We start from the raw sequence: 7,828 nt of genomic DNA on the forward strand, positions 1-7,828 counted from the left end.
GATTTGCTCCCTAAACTCAAATGCCACTGTATTTTCTAAGCAGCTCTATTAAAAGGGGAAGCAATTTGCTTCAGTTATCTTCTGATAAAAGTATCTGAACTAAATACAACATGTTCTAGCTTTTTTAAAAAAATATTTCATAGGGGCAGCTAGATGGCACAGTGGATAAAGCACGGGCCCTGGAATCAGGAGGACCCGAGTTCAAATTTGGCCTCAGCCAAACACTTGACACTTACTAGCTATATGACCCTGGGCAAGTCACTTAACCGCAATTGCCAAAAATTAAAAAAGAGAAAAAAGAAAGAAAATATTTCACAAAAGAATTCTGAAGACTAAAACAGGAAATAGATTCACCTTGCTTTCCATTTTTGTCAGGTTAATGATCAATATTTTTAAATAGACTTTGCTAATATCTTCCCTACTGCCTGACCCTTTTTTAATAATTTGCAGTAAGTGATCTTTAAGAAGGCCTCAAATCAAAATCCCTTACATTTGGAAAGGTTAGTGCAGCAAATTAAACTTTTATATTTTGAAATATGTTTATCAAGAGTTTTCAGTTGCCCAAAATCAAGTTAACAATATTCTGTAAAGCATATAATGTTCTTCACATTTCTTCATACCTAGCCTCTGAATTGATTTTCCTGCATTTGCCTTTAGTTGGCCCCTCTGCTCCCAATTCATCTTTCTCAGTTGCCAAAATATCTTTCCTTAATGATTCCATATTCAATTCAATAAATATTTATTAAACATCTACTACACATATAAACAGCACAGTACTAGGTACCAGAGATATAAAGAAACAGTTCCTATCTTCAAGGAGCCTACATTTTATTGAAGGAAGGAAGATAGAACACTGATAAATATAAGACCATTTGCCAAAGAAAGCACTACTCTAACAACTTAGGGTATATGGGAAGATTTCAATGAAAAGATATAGCATCTGAACTGAACACAGAAGGAAGATAAGACTCCTGGGTCTGAGATAAGGAGGCAGTACATTTCAGGCATGGAGCCTACTGAGAAGAAGGTACAAAGAGTTTGGAGAAAAGTTAAAAGTCCAGTTAGACTAGGATGTAGTGAAAAGGAGTAACATGAATTAAGACTGGAAAAATAGGCCGAAGTCACATTATAAAGGGCCACAAATTCCAGGCTGAGGAGTTTGTATTTTATCCTACAAGCAATAGAAATGTGTCTATCCCCTCCCAATAGAGGGCCAATGGAAGTTTTTAAGTCACCAAGTCAACAAGTACTTATTAAGCACCTACTATGTGAAACGCACTGTGCCCAGCATTAGAGATACCAAGAAAGACAAAAAACAGTCCTCACTCTACAGGAACTTACAGTCTAACAGAGGAGACAATATGCAAACAATTATGTATAAACAAGATACTACACTTGATCTGGTTATAACCAATTAGAGCCTGCTGGGTGACAGCGGATAAGTGCGGGCCCTAGAGTCAGGAAGACCAGAGTTCCTGCTTGACATCAGACAACAGCTGTGTGACCCTGGGCATGTAATTTAATTTCTAAATGCCTGTTTCCTCATCAGCAAAATGAGGATCATGTGGATAAAATGAGGCACTATTATTGAAGCACGTTGCATAAATTCGACATAAATGTTGTTACCGTTATTATGGCATAATGGAAAGTGCAATGAACTTGGAGACTACCTAAAAGATGGGTTCAAGTCTCAGTTCTGCTATTTACTACACACTCACTATGTACAACCTCAGGAAAGTCACCTTGAGTCTCAGTTTGTTCGTCAATCCACAAGCATTTATTAAGCTACTATGTGCCAGCCATGGGCTAGGAGGTAGGGATACAAGTACAAATATAAATCAGTCCTCACCTTCTTCAAGCTCCATTCTTTCATTCTACTAATGGAAAAAAAATTACAAAACCATACATAAAACAGGTATAGTAAGCGCACTACCTACCTAGTGTTGCTATTGTACAAGTCAAATGATATACGTAAAAAAATGCTTTATAACTGTAAATGCTGGCCCATCGGAGCTCAGAACTCCTAAATATGATTTAGGATTACTGAGAAAAGAAACATCTTATTTGGCTTCTGTACCACCCCCAGTAAACTTATCAATAGGAAATCTCATCTTTTTCACCTGGCTGCACTCATTTTGGACTTCTTTGGCTTCTTCACCATGCCACCCACACACACACACACACACACACACACACACACACACACACACACACACACACACACACACACACACCCTCATACAGAGACTTAAATAATTAGCTTATCTAAAGAAATCCTTGGAGAGGGAATCTTCCCTAATAAATGCAATGGAAAACATAAAGTAATTTAAAATTTGAATTCCTTCCCCAATCTTGTGTCTTAATGATGTCCATCCAAAACACACGTAAGTCCCAGATCAGTTAAACCTGTCTGAGTGTAGAACAGTTTAAAAAAAAAAATTTCCAGTCAGTGAGCTGAAAAGGAGATAAATGCCACAAGGTACATTACAGATGGAACTGCCTACAGCATGGTGGTAAAGGCAAAAACCAGGTGTGTATGTTTTCTCCGGGGCTGCCTTTCACAACGTCACAATCAACTGACATTACCCCAATTTGAGTGTTCAGGCCGCGAACTCATTGAGTAATTTCTTCCATTTTCTGTTCTTTCACTTTAAAAACAGGTACATTCTATGTCTGATCTATTTTAAAACTGCATGATGAAAATAATCCAGCTACCTCAAAAAAGACAGGATGGAGAGTTTTTCTATTCTACGACTAAACAAACTTTACACATTTAATTGTTTGCCCTTTACCTTTTTAATCTGGCAAAATTAGAGTAAGTTTGCCATGTATGAGAGGCAGATGAAAAGATAGATACTCCCAATACTGTAACAGCTAGGCAGCAGTTAAGTCAAGGATAGATTACAGAATGACAGCAAACAGTTGTATCCGGCTTGGTTATATCACTTTGCCTTTTGGAAAAGCAACAGTCAAATGAACAGCACAGAAATGGTTCTCAATTCACAGCCACCCTAAGAATCCCATGAAAGAATCCAGTTTTCCCACCCCCTACAGGAAGAGGAAATAGCGTGTCCATAGAAAGTGCGGTTCCCAGTGTGCCCTAAGGAGAGGAAAGAAAAAAATGAATGAAATATAGGGAGTGTGTGTCATCAGAGCCAATTTCTCAAAGTTAATGTCAGATTATTCCTCACACCTCACGAGACAAATGAAACAGTTTAAGTAGGAATTTAGTAGTAGTATTTATTTAGTCCTGAGTGTTGCTGGTTTTCGTTAAGATTATGCCTTCAAATTAATGAATTCTAAATTTAAAATCCACGCCGTGTCTGAAAGTTCTAGGCCTACCTGGGGGCCCTAACCTGAAAAGATACTTTCCAAACCACCTCCATCCCCCGAATATAAGACCATACTGGGCCTTGGCTTCAGTAGCTTCTTTCCTCCCATCCTCCACCCCAATCTCCCCTTCCCCAAAAGCTCAGTTCACCTTGGGCAGCAGGAAATGAGGGGCGGGGGGGGGAAATGGAGGCGAGGAGAGGACACACGCACACACAAACACATATACACACGTGTGTGCGCGCGCGAACACGAGTACTACTACATCCCTCGTGGGGTGGCTAAAGCAAACAACACTACAGCCGGTCACCCTCCTGCCGGCCCCAGGAGCCTCCACGTGTGCTCCCACCCACCCCACCCGCACATGGATGGCCAGGCCAGGACTCTCTTCTCCAACCACAAGACCTGGCCCTCCGCGGGCGCGCGACTCAACCCGGGGCCCCCCGCCCCCCACGTGGGTCTGGTACTCCAGGGGACAAAGGGATGGATGCCGGTGTCCCGGAAGGAACCTGACTCCGGGAGAAGAGGAGAGAAGGGGATGTGGGAAGGGCACTGCTGCGACTGCAGAGGGGCAGGGGGCCCGGGGCACCCTAGTTCCTGAATACGCGCCCCAATCAAGCCCCCGGGGGCGCGCGCTCACGGTCACATGGGCGAGCGGAGGGTGCGCGCTCCGGTGCCCGCACCTCGGATGGGGGGGGCGCCTGCTCTTTCGGCTCCCGGCCCGGTCCCCGCCCTCCTACTCGGAGCTCGAGGCTCCGGCTCTCCCCGCCCCTCACCTCAGGGTGGCAGCGGTGGCGGCGGTGACGGTGGCGGCGGTGACGGTGGCGGCGGCGGCGGCGGTGGCGGTGGCAGCGGCGGCAGCAGCAGCAGCCCGGGGAGTCCCGTGCAGGCCGAGGCGGCTGCACTGAGCAGGAGGAGACGCCGGCTGCTCGGGCGATGGCTGACAGGCTGTCCGGAGCTGCCGCGAGGCCGCGTCGGGGCGGAGCCTCCAGACCCCACCCCCTCTGTGCTAGGCCCCGCCTACGACCCACCCCCTCCGCGCCAGCCCCCTCTGGGTCGGACGGGCTGCGAGCCCCGGAGTTGGGTGACTTAAATCCCGGGGTTACTCGAGGCCATTCACCTCCGACCCCCCTGAAGGGAGGAGAAGGCATACGAGGTGGGAGGGTAGGGGTGGCCTCTCCCATTGGCCGCCTGCGCTCGCAGAGGGGGACGCTGCAGCCAATGAGAAAGCGGCCCTGGGCGGGGCCGACGTGAGGCGATACCGATGGTCCGAGGGCTGCTCTGCCACTCGCGGTCGTCGGAGTGTCTAGGGAGGGCGGAGGGAGAGAAGAGTGTCTGCTCTGCGGCAGCAGCCCCCTCCTCCAGCTCCGACCCCCCCACACACTCCTCCTTCCTCTCCTGGGGCTGGGTCCCTGGCTTCCTGGGAACCCACCGCAGCCCACGTGGGCTAGGTACAAAGGGACGCCCTGGCCCCCACGTGCAGGCCCTGTAGGGGAGGGTGCGGGGTTGGAGGGGGTGGACAGCTAGACACCTTAAGGTTTAGTTTGCAAAATGCTTTACACACCTGTTTCATTCTCCCTGCAACCTTCTCGGGCACGTACCCTCCCAAACTAGTATTATCCCCATTTCAGGGATGGGATAACTGAGGCTGAAAGTGGTGAAGTGCTTTCCCATGATCACAAGACTAATGATAAATCACGTTGTTCGATAGTGTCCAACTCTTAGTGACCCAGTCGACCGTAGCTTGCCAATAATGTCCATAGGATTTTCTTGACAAAGGTACTGGCGTGGTTTGCCATTTCTTTCAGGAATAAGTCACATTACAGAAGAAAAAACTGAAGATCGGGGAGGTTAAATAGACTTTTTAATAAACACAGTATTACACTTCTACCAGGATTTAAAGGAAGTGTTCCTGACTTCACCAGTAGGTCCTTCTACACCATGCCACATTTATGTAGAAAAGGTTCCTAGGGCTTTGCATTCTGACTCCTGACGGCCAAAGGCCCCTTCCTCAATGCAACTAAAATGCAGCTCGAAGGCTTTGGGCATAAGGAATACTAAGACTGCTGGACTTGTAGTCAGGGAAACCTGGTAGCAAATTCTGTTCCTGATACTGGCCGGCAGAAGGACCCGGGAGCAAGTCATTTAAGTTCTCAGAGTTTCAGTTTCTTCTTCCATTCTAAAGGGGTGATGATAGTACTGGAGAGTCCTATTTGTATTAGGAAGATCAAGTTAATGTATGAATTAAATTCAAGAAGCATAAACAATCCCTACCCTTAAGAAGTTTGCATTCTACTGGTTTGTTTTTTTTAATCCTATGTTAAAAGAAGCTATAAAGAAGGGAGTGAGTAGGAGAAAAGTTTGAGCACCTTGAGGTTCCTATCATTAAGTGAAGCCAAGAGTCTCCCAAAGAGATATTTTGGGTTTTACACATTGAGAGCCGAAGGTGAAGGCTTGGAGGGTACTCCAAAGTCACAGTATATCTGGCCAAGGCATACAAGTCAAGCCAAGAATCATGATAGTGATATTCCAAGGAGATATTTTGGATATTACATATTGAAAGCAGAAGGTAAAGGAGGGAGGGAACTCCAAAGTCACAGTATGTCCAGCCAAGGCTTACAAGTCAGGCAAGGAAGGTTAATCAGAGCAAGGCATATTGCACAAAGTAAAAGTGGGACAAGTGCCACTTGCTGTCTGTGTGGTATTGAGCAACTGACCTTTCTAGGCCTCGGTTTCCTTACTTCTAAAGTGAAGAGGGTAGACTAGATGACCTCTGAGGTCACTGCTGGGCTCTAAATCTATGATCGTATTATCTTTTACTCATTGTAAAGATCCCAGCATAGCTCTTCTGACATTTACACAACAGAATAAAAGAGGAAAAGGAGAACTGAAGGGAGAGAGGACACATAGAGGAGATCAGAGCAGATATACACCCGGGAGCATAGGCATTTCTAGCACTGACTCAGAGGAAGTCCTCACCCTTTGCAGCCTTATGCTAGGGTAGAGTGGGCTGGGGGCAGATTTAGCAGAATAGTAACCCATGGCAGGGATCATTTACCTTTTAAACAGTGAAGAGCAATACCACTAGGTACGTGTGTGATCCAATAGCTCCTCTACTAAATTTTAAAGAATGGACTGCTCACTTCACTCAGCAACATTCCATAGAAGTCTTTCCAGGTTTTTCTGAAGTCAGCCTGCTCATCATTTCTCATAGCACAATAGTATTCCATTACATTCATATACCACAACTTGTTCAACCATTCTCCAATTGATAAGCATCCTCTCAATTTCCAATTCTTTGCCACCACGCAAAGAGCTGCTACAAATATTTTTGTACATGTGGGTCCTTTTCCCATTTTTATGATCTCTTTGGGATGTAGCCCTAGAAGTGGTATTGCTGCGTCAAAGGGTATGCACATTTTTATAGCCCTTTGGGCATAATTCCAAACTGCTCTCCAAAATGGTTGGATCATTTCACAACTCCATCAACAATGCATTAGTGTTCCAATTTTCCTACATCTTGTCCAACATTTATCATTTTCTTGTTTTGTTATGTTGGCCAATCTGATAGAAGTGATGTGGTACCTCAGGGTTGTTTTGATTTGCATTTGTCTAATCAATAGTGATTCAGAGCATTTTTTGTATGACTATGGATGGCTTTAATTTCTTCATCTGAGAACTGCCTGTTCATATCCTTTGACCATTTATCAGTTGGGGAATGGCTTGTATTCTTATAAATTTGGCTTAATTCTCTCTATATTAGGAAATGAGGCCTTATCAGAGACACTGGTTATAAAAATTCTTTCCTAGTTTTCTACTTCCCTCCTAATCTTGGTTGCATTGGCTTTGTTTGTACAAAAACTTTTCAATTTAATGTAATCAAAATTATCCATTTTGTATTTCATAATGTTCTCTATCTCCTATTTGGTCGTGAATTCTTCTGTTCTCCATAAATCCAACAGGTAAACTATTCCCTGCTCTCCCAGTTTGCTTATAGTATCAGCCTTTATGTCTAAATCATGTACCCATTTTGACTTTATCTTGGTGTAAGATGTTGGTCTATGCTTAGTTTGTGCCATACTCTTTTCCAGTTTTCTCAGCAGTTTTTGTCAAATAGTGAGTTCTTATCCCAGAAGCTGGGGTCTCTGGGTTTATCAAATAGTAGATTACTATAGTCATTGACTACTGTGTCTTACATACCTATCCTATTCCACTGATCCACCACTCTGTTTCTTAGCCAGTAACAAGGAGTTTTAATGATTGCTACTTTATAATACAATTTAAGACTTCAGAAAAACCTGGAAAGAATTATATGGACTGAAGCTAAGTGAAGTGACAGAACTAAGAGAACGTTGTACACAGTAACAGCCACGTTGTGAGATGACTAACTTTAATAGAGTTAGCCCTTCTTAGCAATGCAAGGATCTAAGACATGTCCAAAGGTCTCATGATGGAAAATGCTATCCACTTCCAAAGAAAGAACTATGGAGTTTGAATG

The 7,828-nt window shown here is 44.4% G+C and overlaps 1 protein-coding gene across 2 annotated transcripts in view; it reads right to left on the bottom strand.

Moving 5' to 3' along the window:
• The window catches only part of ACACA (acetyl-CoA carboxylase alpha), a 253,708-nt gene extending 249,397 nt beyond the window's left edge, over window positions 1–4,311 (bottom strand). Inside the window, exon 1 of one of the 2 annotated variants that reach the window (XM_020991778.2) lies at window positions 4,107–4,311. The gene's annotated coding sequence lies outside the window, so the exon portion shown is untranslated. The remainder of the gene's footprint in view (window positions 1–4,106) is intronic. The other variant, XM_078156110.1, reaches the window with a different exon arrangement.
• Between the last annotated feature and the right edge of the window lie 3,517 nt (window positions 4,312–7,828).

The sequence above is a fragment of the Phascolarctos cinereus genome, unplaced genomic scaffold (assembly GCF_003287225.1).
Source record: "Phascolarctos cinereus isolate Bilbo 61053 unplaced genomic scaffold, phaCin_HiC Scaffold_5;HRSCAF=322, whole genome shotgun sequence".
Lineage (NCBI taxonomy): Eukaryota > Metazoa > Chordata > Mammalia > Diprotodontia > Phascolarctidae > Phascolarctos > Phascolarctos cinereus.